The sequence below is a fragment of the Anser cygnoides genome, chromosome 4, assembly GCF_040182565.1.
Source record: "Anser cygnoides isolate HZ-2024a breed goose chromosome 4, Taihu_goose_T2T_genome, whole genome shotgun sequence".
Taxonomy (NCBI): domain Eukaryota; kingdom Metazoa; phylum Chordata; class Aves; order Anseriformes; family Anatidae; genus Anser; species Anser cygnoides.
This window is the reverse complement of record NC_089876.1, coordinates 55006462-55021695: the sequence shown is the minus strand read 5'-3', so window position 1 is coordinate 55021695 and position 15234 is coordinate 55006462. Positions and strand designations below refer to the sequence as shown.

The following is a 15234-nucleotide window of genomic DNA, read 5'->3' as shown; positions in this document are numbered from 1 at the left end:
ATCTTGTTCTAGGTACGCTCGGTCAATTCCCGGTTAGACGCGAGGTTTTTACACTTTTCCCATAATAGAATTCGAGTTCGTGTTTCTGCGCCGTTGAAACCCTTGCTTAACTCAGCTCAACCTAAACCCAGCTGGCTCTCTCTCCAGGTCCAGGGCTGCCTACCTGCCTGCCTTCCCCTGCCGCCGCGCCTAAGGAAGTGGCTCCCGAAGCGACCCGACAATAAGCGTAGGTAGATGTGCAATTGCCCATAAAAAGATAAGGGAGTCCCCGCGCCGCTTCGCCGCCCCCGCTGACAATGGGGAGGTTGCGGGGTTACAACAACCAGACAAAAGTGATGTGCCCTCTCTCCCGGCGGGTCAGGCAGCCCGACTCTGCGCTCCGCCGTGGGTCTGTGTTTACCGACACTTGCCTTTGTTTATAACACTCGCAGAGAAGAATCTCCCCTTGTTTGCTTTTCCTTGCCTGTTAGTTGCCCAGCTGATAAACCAGAGGACCTCGCAGCCCCCCGCTCCACCTCCGCCCAAATCTCTTTTTTGCACGCAAACGGCGAAGGAGGATGGCTCCAGGGGGGCGAGGGGTGTAGGGCGGCAGGGCCAGCCTAGCCTTCCCCTGCCCCAGCAGCCGAGCTGTTGCTCCCCGGGCCTCGGGGGACAGAGGGAAACCGCCTACCCCCTGCCCCCCCCCCCGGGCTGCACGGCCGGGCGCGGGTTGCGGAGGCGGCGGCCGCGCCGCTGGGGGAACTCGCCGCCGCCCCGCGGGGCTTTCCGATCGGTACCTCTCCCCTTTCCTCTCCTGAATTTCTCAGGGATATCCTCCCCCCCCCCCCCCCTCCCCGGACCCGCTGAGAAGGATTTCTTTTAATTGCTCGGTAATGAGAATGTTGCCATTTTCTCAGGAGCAGTCATTCCCGGAGCTAAATCACAAGAGCCCTAGACAGGCCGGAGCCGACAAAAATGTAGGTTTTGACGTTAAAAGCTAAATGGGGAAGCAAGGCGGTAGAAGGTAAATTGATGGTAGACGGGGATGTCAGTGCCCTGGCCCCAGCTCCCGGCGAGCGGAGCCGGGGGCTGATAAGAGCGGAGCGCTGTGCCCGCAGCCAGCCCGCACCCTGCGGCCGGGGCCGGCGGCTCTGGGGGGGCTTTTTTTCGGAGGTGACGAGCACGTAGCAGTCCATGGGACCGGGGAGCGGCGGTCTGTCCCCTCCGCAGCGTTTCCCTGCGCTGTGCCGGTGGGTAGGGATGAGAGGGAGGCGCAGGGGGTCGGTGCGCTGCAGCCGGGTTGCTCCAGCCGTGTCCCTGCAGGCGCACGGCCCGTGTGTACTCGCCGCTTCTTTTTGTCGCTGGGGGAGCCTCTGCTGTGCCTCCAGAGAAAATAACCTTTTTTTTTTCATTTGAAAAGAAACAGCAGCACAACTACCCCGGCTGGCGTGCCGCCTGCCCTGCCCTCCCAGGAGGCCTCCCCTCGGCTCCCCGGGCCCGAAACACAGGCGGCGGTCGGCATCCACGGGAGAAAGTGGGGGCACCCACCCCTCGGGGGCACGGTCCGGCGCGGCCCGGCTCTGGTTTAGGCGGAAAACAGTGCGGTTTTGGCTGCTCGGCTTGCCCTCTGCGCCATAGGGCGCGCTGGACACCCCTGCAGCTCCACAACGGATTTCTTAATGTTATTTTATTTTGTTGGTTTATTTATTTATTTATTTATTCGCCCGCTCGTTCCCGGGAGCGCCAAGAGCTGATTGCAATAATTAGCGCTGATTTGCAGTCGTTGTCAAAGCGGGGCAACGGGGCCTTTCTGGGCCAGCCGCAGACACCCCTGGAACAAGAGCTGAGACATCCGCGGGCAACTGTAAGGACATAAACACGGCCGGGGGATGCCATTGAGACAACGTGATCTTGAAAGGTGGGCGGGGAGGAGGGGGGGAAGACGGTTAATAATAAAACCTCTAAGCAAAATATCCTCCTCCTGCGCTGGGAAACCTAACCTTAATCCTCCTTTTTCACACGTACTCGCCCAGCGGCTCGCAAAGGCACCCAGAAGAAAGCTCCAAGTAGCGGTGGGAAGGAAACGCGTCCCGCGCTCCTGCAGACATAATCCCCTCTGGTGTAACGAGGGGCTTGTCAATGCTTTATATATTTTTAATTCGGAGCCTTTTGTTTTATTATTATTTTGCGGGCCGTGAAATACGGGCCTTCGCAAGCGAACGCTAATCTTTTCTACTTCTAATTGGCCAATTACTGATCAGCTGTTCCAGCTCGTCCTGCACACGGGAGATTAAAACCGAGTTGTTATCTGAATTATACATTCACATAAATTCTAGCAAAGCCTGCCGATTCGCGGGGCCAGCGCCTCGCTGGGAATCCCTGTGGCCCTTTCTCCCCCTTCCACGCCAGCGTGGTGTGTGTCTCCCTCTTCCCCAGCTCCCCCCACCCCCATTTTCCTCTCGAAATGTCGCTGCTTTGATGATCCGATTGTAGAGCATTGATTACAAATTTATTCTCAGACACTATATAAGTCTTTATATCTGCTATTAGGGACATCTGGGAATGATTAGAGCCCTCCCTCCCCCGGCTCTGCTCCCTCTATCTCGCAGCGAGGAGCTATAGACATGTTGACGTCAGATCAGACGGCTAGGAGCCATCCTGCTCTCGACTTGGGTGTAATCACGGCAGCGCTTTCCAAGCTCCAGCCCGGCCGCGGCCGCCAGCTGGAATGCGGGTGCAGCGGGACGGCGCTCGCCGGGGCTCCGCGGCGAAGCTGGATTTTCAGCCCCCGGAGGTTCCGGCGCTTCTGGAGCCCGCCGCCGGGGCTGCTTGGTCGGTGGGTTGAAAAGAAGCAGCTTTGCTTCCCGTGGGGGTGCTCGCCCTGCTCCTTCCCGGCCGGCGCTGGCTTTATCTTCCATTTCTCCCGGCGCGCTCGCCCGGAGCACTGCCTTCCAAACCAAACAGCAGGCCAGGCAGATCTCCACCTTGTGTCTTGGCAGGAAGAAATGAGCGAAGCAAAGTGCAGCGCTTACGTGCGGGCACCGCGGGCTGCCTTCCCCGCACCCCCGCAGCCCGCTATCCGAAGCGGCGGTCGGGTTTCCAGCGAGCTGGAGGCCGCCCTAAATCCGGAGCAATCCCGAGGCGAACGGGCGTGCTGCCGGCGGGGAGATGGCTTTGCACCTGCTATTAAGTCCTAATGCTAATTGAGAGCTGGGGCTGCCTCAATGTCGCGCCGAACACCTCGGCGGGACCCGAGATCATCTTTGTCAGACTCGGTTTTACAAACTCTTTACTTTATTGTTTTGTACATTTCTTTCCCCCCTCCTCCGTCCAAAGAGATAAAAATAATAAGTCGATAAATACAACTTGAGCCTCCGCCGCCTGCTCGCGAAGTCTTGGACGGCCGACACTTGTCCAGCTTTACGTTGCACTCGGTGCTGCTACCAGGAAGGGGGGGGCGGAGGGGTGGGGGTGAGAAAGCAGTTGATCTCGTCTCCAGAGAAAAGAGATAATGTTAGATTATTTGTCTGAAGGATTAAATTCTCTGGGTAAAGCACTCCTGCCAGGAGTAAAAAGCCCTGTGTAACCCTAAAGGAAAAAAAAAAAAGTGTTTCCATTTCTTTGTTCCAGCAAAATAAAATGAAATGAAATAAAAACATATAAAATAACCCCCCTAAGATACCGCAACTCTCCGCTGTGTCTATGTGTAATCTCGAAAGGAAAAGGAACATTTCCTTCCTAAACCAGTGCAAACAGTGCGCTGTGCGCTCGGCTTCGCACCGCATTCCCCAGCCCAAGGGCTGGGGCAGGGGTTGGGGAAAAGCGAAGAAAACTGGCAAGTGAAGGCAAAGAACAAAACAACCCCACGGACACGAACGCAATGGGAAAACTCCCAACAAATCCCATCGCAGAGCTTAGTGGTCGCTGCCCTGCACGGCCGGAGGGAGCTGTTGCCCTGGCCGGGGGCTGTAGGGCCGGGGCTGCCCGCAGCAGAGGGCAGGGAGCCGGGGGGCTGGATCCTGCCGGCCGGGGAAGGCGGCGGGGACCGGGCTGGTTTCGGGGCTGTGCCCAGGGACAGGCGGGAGCAGGGTTTGGGGAGCAGCGGTGATGTATCGGAGGCACAATGGGGATCGGAGCGCCCGCCTCCGGGAGCCTTTTATCCAAACGCGAATGCTGTTGGAGGGAGAAAGAAGCCCCTGTGTTGCCCAACTTTTTCAGGAGAAAAAATGTGGTATTGTATTTTAATGCAGAGCAGTAGAGTCGTTTTCCCGGCCACGTCTATCGAACAAACATGTGGGGATAATAGAGAGGACGATTCTCCTATAGGGGTCTCTATTTGCATGCCATATGTGGCTATAGGCTAAAACAGCTGCGCATAATGAATTTTTAGAAAGCTAAATGCGTATGCAGACCCATGGAAGTTTTCTAAAAGCGGCCTGAAAGACAATGAAATGTTCTGCCAGAAAATACAGGAGGCGGAAGAGATTAAAACTAATAATAATAATATCAGGCCCCCCACCCCCCCCCAGCCCAGCCCAAGCCCCAAGCCTCAAGACTTTGCTGGGAGCCCTGCCCGGAGGAAGACCCCGGCAGCCGGGCGGGGGGTCCGTCAGGGCTGTGGGGCCGTGCCGGGCCGTGCCGTGCTGTGCCGGTCCGGGGTGCGCGCCCGCGGGGCCGCGCAGGGCGAGCCGAGGCGCACGGCCCGGCCTTGACTGCCTCTCCCCCCAATCTGGTTTTCATAGAGCCGCGCGGTAATTACCTAAAGCCATAACTGTCTCCGAAATTATTCATTAAAGTCATTCTCAGGAATCTCGCGGCGCTGGCGCTTACATTTACGGCCTTTGCACCATCAGAGTATGACACTGCCTTTTCGCCCCGTTTCCTCGGCGGCGGCTTGTTTAAAATCGAGGAGGGGAAGGGGGGTACTGCTCCCTCTCCCTCTCCCTCGGTGGGTTTGTTTGCTCGGGATTCAGGTTGTTTTTCCCCTTTTGGCGAAGGAGCGCGATGCAACCCGGCAGACACCCTGGGAGCGAGGAGGGTATTTTGGGGAGTTGCAGTGTTGTGCGGAAGATCATGTCTGTGCCCTGTGGTGCTGTCAGCAGTGACAGATCCCAGATGCAGCCGCTACTGTATGGCAGATTGAGTTTCTCAGCAGAAAACTCTCTCCCTCCCTCCCAAACGTCTTCAAAAACCTTCTCCAGATACTGCGGGTCACTTAGGCTCAAACGGGGAGAGAAAGGGGGAAAAAAGGCTTTCCCTCCACCCCACCCTCTCTCTTCCCCGAGCCTGAGCTCTCCGGGGTGCGGGGAGGCCATGCCTGCTCCCCTCCCCTCCCGGGGTGTCCTCTGCCCCCCTCCTCGCTCCCGGCCCGCCGCGAGCCCGCCGCCGACCACGGGAAGCCTCGTCCAGGTAAGCGGGGGGCGGCGGGGAAGGGGACGGGGCAGGAGCCTGCGGCCGGGGGGGGCCCGAGCCCGCCCCCCTCCCTCGGCCGGGTCTCGCTGCCTGGACGGGGCGAGCCGGGGGAGCCGGACGGCGAGGGGATCCCGCTGCCCCAGGCAGGGCCGGGGATGGGGGGGACTTCGGGTCGAAACGGGACCCCCCCAGCCCGGATCGGTTCGGCTCTGCCGGTGCCGCAGCCTCCTGGCAGCGAAAGCACAACGCTGGGCCGAAGCGGGCTGGGGGATTCTCGCCTGCCTCCCGGGAGGGACCCCCCGGGCTTAGGCTCCCGGGGGGGCTGTAAGCACGGAAAAGGGACGGGGGGGCGCGGCTGGAGGACGCGGGCGGGACGGGACGGACTGGCGGGGGGGCGCCGCTCCTGGCACTGGCACGGGAAACAGTCGGAGGTTGGGACCCCCCCGCGGCCCCCCAACCTCGTACCCCCCCGCTTTTCCTCGCCGCTGCGAGGAAGCGGTAGCGAGCCGGCTTTAGCAGCTCTGCAGGGGCTGCGGCTCCCGGGAATCTCATCCCGCTCTTCCACGCGTGCCCTGGGCCTCCTGCCCCTCCTGCCCGCACCCCCGTCAAGTATTCACCCCCCCACCGAGTGCCGAAATCGGAGGCCGAGGCTGGGCTGTTTCCTCCTGCAGCCTTTCTCCCACCTCCAGCGAGTATTTGGCGCTTAAGGGCTCTAATCTGTCTGGCACCGGGCGGGTCCCACGCCCGCGGATCAGCCCCGAAAGCCTCCGCACCGGGCGGGCAGAGACCCGCTGCCTCCGGCCGAGGGGGGCTCCATGAGCCGAGCCTCGGGCTTCGGCCTCCGAGCAGCGCCTGGATGAAGACGACCTGGTTTCACGCATGCACATGCCTCCTGTAAACGATTCCTGCCACCCTCGCTCTCGGTCCTTCTTTCCCCATCTGAAGTAAAAGGCTTTAATTCAGCCGCTCGCCCAGCCCCCTTCCCTCTCTCTCTTTTTTTCTCTCTCTCTTTTTTTTTTTTTTAAAGCTCTTGCCTTTAGCAGAAGTATAATTGTGACCCTGCCTGATCCACAGAGCCTCCTGTTGGGAGCAGTTAGCTGTGGTTGCATTAGGCCGAAGGACCTCCCAAGTGGCGGTGGCCTGGGTGTCATAGGAAGGGACTCTGCACATTGTCCATTCTTTCTCATCAAAGTCCCAGGCACCGTGGAGCCAACAGTTTGGTGGAGCAGGAAAATAGTAAACAAGCCTCCCCCCTCCCTTCCCAAGCCAGCAGCGCCGTGATCTTCCTAAGAGGCAAGAAAATGTAACAAACTTTTTCATAACTTCAGCTCTACGGTGTGATTTACATTTCCGGCTCCCCTGTTGGAGTGGCAGTAATTTACAGCGTGATAAAAACACTTTTACAACGCCAGAGCATGTTCGAGTAGTGTCTCAGTGTGCAGAAAGGTTTTAAAAGAGGACACACATCAGAAAATGTTATTTTCTCTGCCTTTTTTTTTTCCACCGTGGCTTTCTGAAGAGACAAATGAGTTGAAATTGCAACGTAGGCAAAAAAAAAAAAAAAAGTAAAAAGTAGACAAGGGCTGAAGCAAACGTGGATGAAATCAATTCCCTGCTTTTGTTTGTATGGTGTATATTATATGTCCACATTTCTCCTATTTCTGCAAGGCTTTCGCTTAATGCATGCTTCTATTTTCGTGCTTTCGGGCCAAATCCTGCTTGTCTTGCCGCGGGGGATGCTTTCATTCGGTCATGGATCTATTGTGTTTAAACAATTTCTTTTATTCAATAACTCATTTCTTCTCCGGAGTCTTAAACCGAGTAGGTCTGTTAGCGTTTATGAAAGGGAAGCATCTTTTATTCAGTTCTAATTTCCCTAATCTGATATAGGCAGCTTTTCCAAATACCGGGGTGATAGGGTTACCCCTTCTCCAGGAGCATCCAGTTTGTTCCAGCCACGCTCCTCCACCAGGGAGGACTCCTGCGGCGGGGCAGGACGGGTCTGGAAACTAATGGACACCATCCCTGTCCTAGGAGAGACGATAAAGTTTAGTAAATTACAAATATGCGAATTTGGCAAACAGTTAAGGATTAAAATGATCAAACGATAAAAAAAAGGGGGGCAATGAATAAACCACATGTAGCAGTTGCCGCTTTCATGACTTCGGTAATTATTTACACCTGAATCGTAGTTTACTCCAGCCACGGTTTCAAAAGTAAACCTTTAAAGAATTTAATTATTTCCAGTTTTCGGCCACAGAGATAAAAACAAAAAAAAAATCAAAATAAGAAGTGTGGGTTAGCGAGCAAATGCTGTCTCCCGGCTCTCCTAAAAGTCTTTCCGTGCTTTTCCGTCTCGAAGACCAACGCGGCCCCTCCGCGCCCCCCAGCCCGCGCACGGGGGCGCGCCCCGCCGCCCGTGCGCGCCCCCGCGGCCTGAAGCAGGGGCACGGGGGCGAGCCGGGTGCCCGCACGGTCTGGGCGCTTGGGGCTGCGTGCGGGCCAGGCGCGCTATTGAAGCGTGTGCGGGGGGACTGGCCGGCTCCTTCCCTGCGCTCTGTAATAGCTCTGTTATTCTTGCTAAACGAGCAGGATGGCTCTGCGTGACCCCTCGGCATTTAAAACCGTTTTCTATCACCGCAAGTGTGCCGGTGGGGGGGGGGGGGGCGGGGAGGGCAGGAATCTACAAGTCATTGAGAACAAGCGGGGAAGCCTGTGATGTATGGCACGTTTTATCTTTATTTAGGCAGCGTGTCGTTCGCAGGATGGCCCGGGTTTCCGTGCGCGGTGGGGGGATGAGGCACATCCATCCTTCGGCAGCACCGGGAGGGAGGCAGGGGCACATCTCTTTCCCCTTCTCGCCGTTTTCTGCGTGTGAAGTCGGCACTTTTCGGAGAAAAAAAAAAATAAAAAATTTAAAAAGGAGTTGTGGGGAGCAGGGCCGGTGCTGTGGGGCCGTGGGGCATCACCCCGTGGGCATCCCTCTGGGCTGGGACCTCTTGTCCCGACCGGACCCCTCGTGGCTGTGGGCACCGCTGAGCGCTGCAAGCTGCGAATATTTTCAGTATTTCACTGCTCGCTGCCCTTAAATCTCCGTTTTCCCCCCTCCGGGGCTGCCTTGGCATCCTTCCCGCAGCCGCGCATCCCTCCGTGCCCTGCGGCCGCAATGGGATGCGCAGGGCTCGGGGGCGCCCGCTCCCGCGGCCCCTTCGCTCTGCCCAGCCGCCGCCTGCCAGGATGGGGTGGGATGCTCCTGGAGGCCAATCCGTGCCGGGATTTTAACTTTCTGAAGCTTCTCCGCACCACCAGCAGCCGCGACCTGTGCAGGTTTTAGACGCTATCCCCGCCCCGAGCCGCTGCGTTAGCTGGGGGACACTAGGGACAGGTGGGGGCGTAGAGAAGAGGGGAGCTTGTGGCATAGGACTCAGTCCTCGGCTTCTTTAGGGCGCTGGCTCCCACACCGTAAAACATCTGTAAGAAGTGTCTCGCTCCCTTCCGTAAAACGAGCTGGGAGTTGTATTTTTATTTTGATTTTGGCAACGGGAAAGGAAAACCATGCTGGGTGCAGAGAGGCGAGGAGAGGAGGCACATGGGCTCTAGCTCATTTTCCTACAGAGATAAAGCACCTCAGCCATGTGCTTAGTCATACTTCGCATTTTTGGTGGCCGGTCGTGGTCGTGGATTTCAGTGCTGTTGTATTTTTCACCCCATTTGCGATGACTTTACTGACGCGTCTTACTCCTTTTCGAGAACAAAGTTATTTCGGAGCTGGCCAGCTCTGAGAAGACACGCACCCACCTAGGATGGAAAAGAGCATAGCCTATGGAAGCCGGGACACGACCGTTCCCACTGCAGCATCTCATTAAAAGCAACAAGAAAACAGAGGCTGAAACATGATAAGGTCATATAATATATTCGGACTGAGCCTAAGCCGTATAAGCACAGAAGGTGTTTAAAACTTGAACGTTTCTCTGTTATTTCTTTCGCAAACATATGGTTTAAAATAGACAAAGCAGTCGTTTTATTTAATTGGGCGTATATATAGACATCCATATATAACTCCCCCCAAAGAGAGCTCCGACACCTGTTATAAGCTCCGAAACAGGAGATCACAGAGCAAATGCTTTCCGCATTCTTTAAATGATAAACACCGTTCTCAGGCAGAATAGCTACAGGAAAGCTTTGCTAAGTAAATACGCTACGAAAATATACTTGAGGTTGAATTAAGCTTCGGTCGGGACGAAAAACGTGTCGGATTCGCCCTGCGCTTCCCCAGTCGGACACATCCGCACAGACCGCTGGAAATGCCTTCATTATTTTCTTAAATTCTGGAGGGAGTAGTTTGCTGAATTTGCTGGGGTTTATTTTCACTTGCTCAGTAGCGGCAGGGAAAGACCGGGAAAAGGCGGTCAAGTGAAAAGGGCTTGTTGCAAGGATGGCCAGGAGGAAAAAAAAATAAAAAATTCTCCATTATGCCAGAGCGAAGACAGGCTGGGGGCTTCTGCCCCGAGAAGCTGGGGCTCTCTGCGTCCCAGCAGGGCTGCCCTGGCGGCAGCAGTGAATTGCCCCCGGGCACCCCTGTGCAGGGTGCGGGGCCGGGGCCGGGCCGGCCCGCCCGGGCCATTAGCGAGGCAGCGCGGCGGAGGGGGCCGCGGCCGCCCTAATTGTTTTCCCTGCAGATGTTGTCCTGGTGTTTAAAGGACTAAATCCCAACTTCCAGGCGCAGCTGGGGTATGTTGTATCCTATCAATTCATAACAGGGAGGCATTCTGGAAAGACTCGTAAGAATATTTATTTTAAAATGTGTGCTGAAAAGATATATGCCGGGGGGAGGGGGGACAGGGTTGGGCGTCTCGAGTTTTGTTTCGAAGCCAAAATGGCACAGTTCGAGTTGTGAACAAATGGTTTCCAGAGAATAGTTCTTTTCTCTTTCTTTTCCCCGAAAAAAGGTTGTTTGAAGTTCCTGGATTTTCAAATGTTAAATAATATTAATACCAAAAGAATACTTCGGGGCTTCTTGTTTTAATTTTGAAGGGCTGGCATGTGTTTTTTTTTCTTTCTTTCTTTCTTTCTTTCTTTCTTTCTTTCTTTCTTTCTTTCTTTCTTTCTTTCTTTCTTTCTTTCTTTCTTTCTTTCTTTCTTTCTTTCTTTCTTTCTTTCTTTCTTTCTTTCTTTCTCTTTCTTTCTTTCGTTCTTTCTTTCTTTCTTTCTCTTTCTTTCTTTCTTTCTTTCTTTCTTTCTTTCTTTCTTTCTTTCTTTCTTTCTTTCTTTCTTTCTTTCTTTCTTTCTTTCTTTCTTTCTTTCTTTCTCTTTCTCTCCCTCTCTCTTTCTCTCTCTCTCTCTTTCTCTCTCTCTTTCTCTCTCTCTTTTCCTTCCTTCCTTCCTTCCTTCCTTCCTTCCTTCCTTCCTTCCTTCCTTCCTTCCTTCCTTCCTTCCTTCCTTCCTTCCTTCCTTCTTTCCTTGCTCTCTTGCTCTCTTGCTCTCTTGCTCTCTTGCTTTTCTCTGTCTTTCTTCTGTTTGGAATCTCCTTGCAAACTGACCGTGTTCGGGTTATTGTTGTTATGCGTAAAAGAAATAAATAACCCAATAAATAAAGCAGGCTCCTGTTATGACAAGTTCCAAGCCAGAGCAACATTTTACAAGTTAAGAAAAAAAAAAAAAACCCTTGAGGAAAAGGGAAAAAAGAAAAAAAAGGGGGGGGGTTAATAACAGAAGCACTGTCAGTTGCCGGGGTGTGGAGCCCCGGCCCCGGGCAGGCGCTGCCGCCGCCGGCCCTCCTCCGCCCCAGCCCCCGGCCCCAGCCCCCGGCCCCCGGCGCTCGGGGCCGTCCCGTCGCGGTGCCCGGGGCACGGCGGGGGCCTGGCGGCCGGGCGCCGCTCCCAGATCCGCGGGTCTGCGGGATCAGCCCGCAGCGTTTAGCACCGGCAAATCCTCCACGGAGCAGCCGGCGGCGCTGGGAAGGCGCAGCTCACTTGGAGGCTCCCAGAGGATGCCCCGACAGCCTTAAAACCGGCGAGGAAAGGCGGAGGAAGGGCGGCAGGGCCGGCTGCTTCCCAATCCCACCCAGCTGGGAGCTGCCCCTGGTCCCCCCCGGTGGGGCCGGGCTGTCCCATTAACCTGTCTCAGCATCTTGAACCGCAGCCCGGGCGCTTTTTCCCCCCGAAATGGAGGGGCAGAAAAAATAAATAAAATAAATTTGGGATTTTGGAGGGGGGTGGGAGTGGATCACATTGACACGGTTCGGTGGAAGGGAGGCTGTTTTTTTTGGCTTCCCTCCCCCCCCCCCCCCCCTTTTTTTTTTCTTTTAAAGCTGTTAACTCCTGTTTATGGTCGAAATGTTACTCTGTGTGTTTTGGTTCGTTCTGGCTGCCATTGGTTGGCCTGGGTTTAATCAGAGGGAAAAAATGCTAGCCGCAAATGTAGCTATTGTTTGGCTGGAGAGGAGGAGAGCCGAGGGGACGGGGGAGCAGTGCTACCGGCAGGGGTGACAGGGACGGTGGGAGCAGCTCCCCCTCTCCCGCAACTCCTCTTCTGCTCTCAACCCTTCCCAAAAGCGAGCTCCCTCTGGCCCCGACCTGCCTGCAGCGGTGTGCAGAGGAGCCGGAGGCACGTTATCTCGGGAACATAACGCTAATAAACGTGCTCATATGTTGGACATTCCCCTTGCATGTTTTATAGGGTTTCACTGGTGGTGCTTAATGGGCTGGGTCACCGGGACTGATGCTAGCGAGGCTATTAGGATTAAGTAACCTAATGAATCGTAGGGCCATTAGCGGGCTTTGAAAGAAGGTAGTTTTCCCTGTAACCTGGTCTTCTGCCTCTTAACACGGGCAATTATTTTTAACTGTCCCTCAATCACGAGTCGGAGGGGGGGCTTTTTTTTTTTTTTTTTTCCTTTCTTTAAAACCCCTCTCTGATGCCTAGCAATGGATTTCTTTGCAGGAGGAGCCTCTCTTTTTATCCCGGGGTTCCTCGGAAGCCGAAAACCCCGGCTGCTCCCTCCCGGCCCGGCCCAAGTGAGCGCAGAGGGCAGCGCAGGAGCCCCCGCGGCGGCTCTGTGACTGAGGGGGAAGACACTCCCAGTTTGGCCCCAGCCAGGTGCCTGTCCCTTTGCCCTTCTCGCCTAAGGCAGGTAAGAAAAGCAATGTAAGGTCCCTTCTGCAGCTGCTCGCCCCGCATCTCGCCCCCACGATGCGGGCAGGGGGCAGCGGTGCTCGGGGTGGGGGGAGCGCAGGTTGACACACGGGTGAGCTCTTGCGCCATCCACCGTCTTGTCTGGCGGGGAGAAAGCAAACTTCTTTTTTTTTTTTTTTTTTTTTTTTTGGCACCGGGATTTAAGATTTGCGCCGCCGAGGATTTTGCAGACCTCGTTGATTGCCCGCCGGAGAAGGGGGAGGCTGGATGCGGCCCCAGGTTACGGACCGTAAGGCTCACTCGGGGCGGCTGTAAGGGCGGTGAGGATCTCCGCTTTAACGGGAACGAGTGTTAACGGCTAATTAAATGGGATCGGAGCTGAAATGTTCTTCCCGTGGTTTTGTTTTTCAGGCCGTTCGCACTGAAAAAAAAAAAAAAAAAAAAAAAAGCAGAGCGGTGTGCTAGGTTAACAAAAAATAAAATAAAAAGAAAAGAAAGGAAAAAAAGAAAAGAGAAAAAAAGAAAAAGAAAAAGAAAAAAAAAAAAAGGAAAAAAAGCAGCAGGAGGATGCTGGGAGCAGAGGAGAGACCGCAGGCTTTTGGCCGGGCGCCCCTCGACGGCTGTGGGCGGCGGGGCTAGTGGCCACAGGGGATGCCCGATTTCCCGATTTTCTGGCTACAAGGGGGCAGGGGGGCACCGCACCTGTCTCGCTGCTCGACCCACGGCTCCCGGGACGAGGCAGCTCTTTTTTGGGGGCCGGGGCACGGTCGCGGCGGCGGGAGCAGCGCAAGGTGTCCGCCTGCAGAGGGGAGGAAAGCTCCAGTCTGGCTGACTTTGAAAGCCTCCACTTTCCCACAGCTTTTTCAATCCCCAATACTTTTCACACCCTGTTAGGAGTTAATGCCGCCGAAACCGCTAAACGCTTCCATGCCTGAAGGTACGCCCCGACGGGGGCTGCGCCTCTCGCCCCCCGGGGGCCGGCGGGGCTGCAGCGGCGGGCCGGGGCTCGCTTCCCTGCTCGAAATTCCTTGGATGCTTCGAGGCTGGGCTAACTCCTCCGGCCTGCTGCCTTTCTAGGGGAAGAATTCCCGGGATACCTTTTCGGGAAGCGCCGGGGGAAGCTGCCGGAGCCGCCCCAACTCCCTGGGGGTATGGCAGACGGCAGCCCCCCGACGGCTTGGCTGCGGGGCCGCAGCCAGCCCCTCCGTGCGGCCGGCGGCGGGGAGAGCTCCCGGGGGGCGGAGGGGGGAATAGAAAGCAGGTGAGACCTTGCCTGCAGTCAGCGGATTCTCTTTTTAATTGATTTTTAATTTAATTTTATTTTTTTCGGGAGCCCAGCCGGGGGACAGGGGGCAGTTTTCGGTGTCTGGCACCTTTCAGCCAGACCTCGTCCTTGGTGTGCCCCCAGCCTGGCCACTCTCTCCTCAAGGCCGAGGGCAGGGAGAGGACAGCTCCTTCCCTCATCTCACCGCGACGGTGCCCGACCTGCACCCTCGTCGCAGGGCAGAGCCTGGCGGGCACGTTTTCTGCCCGTTTTCCCACTGAAGCCCATGGGGAAGTTCTGGGGGACGTCTCTTGCCACTTCTTTGCCAACCTGCCAACCGCCTCCCCAGCCAAACCGGCCGATTTTGGGGGCTGGCTCTGCCTCGCCTGGCTTTGGGGCCACTTCGGGCCGCAGGAGCATCACCTGGCGGATGGGGCTCCCCCTTGGGGTGGGCTAAAGGGGTTGGAAGCAGCATCCCTCAGCTCCGCCTGTGCTTCCCTCGAAAGCTTGTGGCGGGGAAGGTAAATCCGTCAGCACCGTGCACTTGGCGGAGGGAGGATGCCCGCGCCCCAGCAGCGCCCTAAACCCGCTTCGGGACCGGCACAGGAACCAGGAGGATCCCGCCCTGCTCGGTGTGACCTGGGGCCGGGTGTCGGCCGTGTCCTGCCCGGCACTGGGAGGATTTGGACCTCCTGGCGGTTATTCACGCGGGACAGAGCCCCTCGGGGCTACAGCCGGGAGGACCCTCTGGAAGGGATGCTCCGGGCGGGGACTGGGATGCGAAGCGAGCGCTGGAGGGGCCGGCAGCTGGGTGGCCACGGCGGCCCTCATTACAAGGTGTCACCCGCGGAGAGCTGTCACCGCCTGCTGTCCGCAGGCACAAACCCCCGGCAGCCGCGGGCAGGTAACAGGCGGCACTGGAGAGCTGCAGATGCCGGCGTGACCCTTCTCCGGTGGCCCCGATGGCTGCCCCCAGCAGCCGCTCCCCTCCGCCCTCGCCCTTCATCGGTCCCCTCTCCACGCCTGCCTGTCCCCCGCCGCCGCCGCCACCGCCCCGCTCCTCCCGCAGCGGAGCGCCGCAGCACTCGGAGAGAGAAAAGTACCAAAGCCATGGTGTGCACAAAGAACGTGTAATTTTTTTTCTTTTTTTTTTTTTTGCTTTAGAGGCATTTCTATATTTTATTATTTTATTATTTTATTTTATTTTATTTTATTTTATTTTATTTTATTTTATTTTATTTTATTTTATTTTATTTTATTTTATTTTATTTTATTTTATTTTATTTTATTTTATTTTATTTTATTTTATTTTATTTTATTTTATTTTATTTTATTTTATTTTATTTTATTTTATTTTAATTATTTTTTATTTTATTTTTTTCATTCCTTTTCATTTCATTCCTTCTTATTTCATCCTTTCATCTATCTATCATTCCCGCGCCGGC

At 55.7% G+C, this 15234-nt stretch overlaps 1 long non-coding RNA gene across 1 annotated transcript; it reads left to right on the top strand.

The window, feature by feature from the left end:
- Positions 1-4673: 4673 nt before the first annotated feature.
- Positions 4674-14820, top strand: LOC125180807 (uncharacterized). Its single transcript, XR_007159693.2, has 3 exons — positions 4674-5388; positions 12334-12523; positions 12731-14820. It is a non-coding gene; the product is annotated as an uncharacterized lncRNA (long non-coding RNA).
- Positions 14821-15234: the final 414 nt, after the last annotated feature.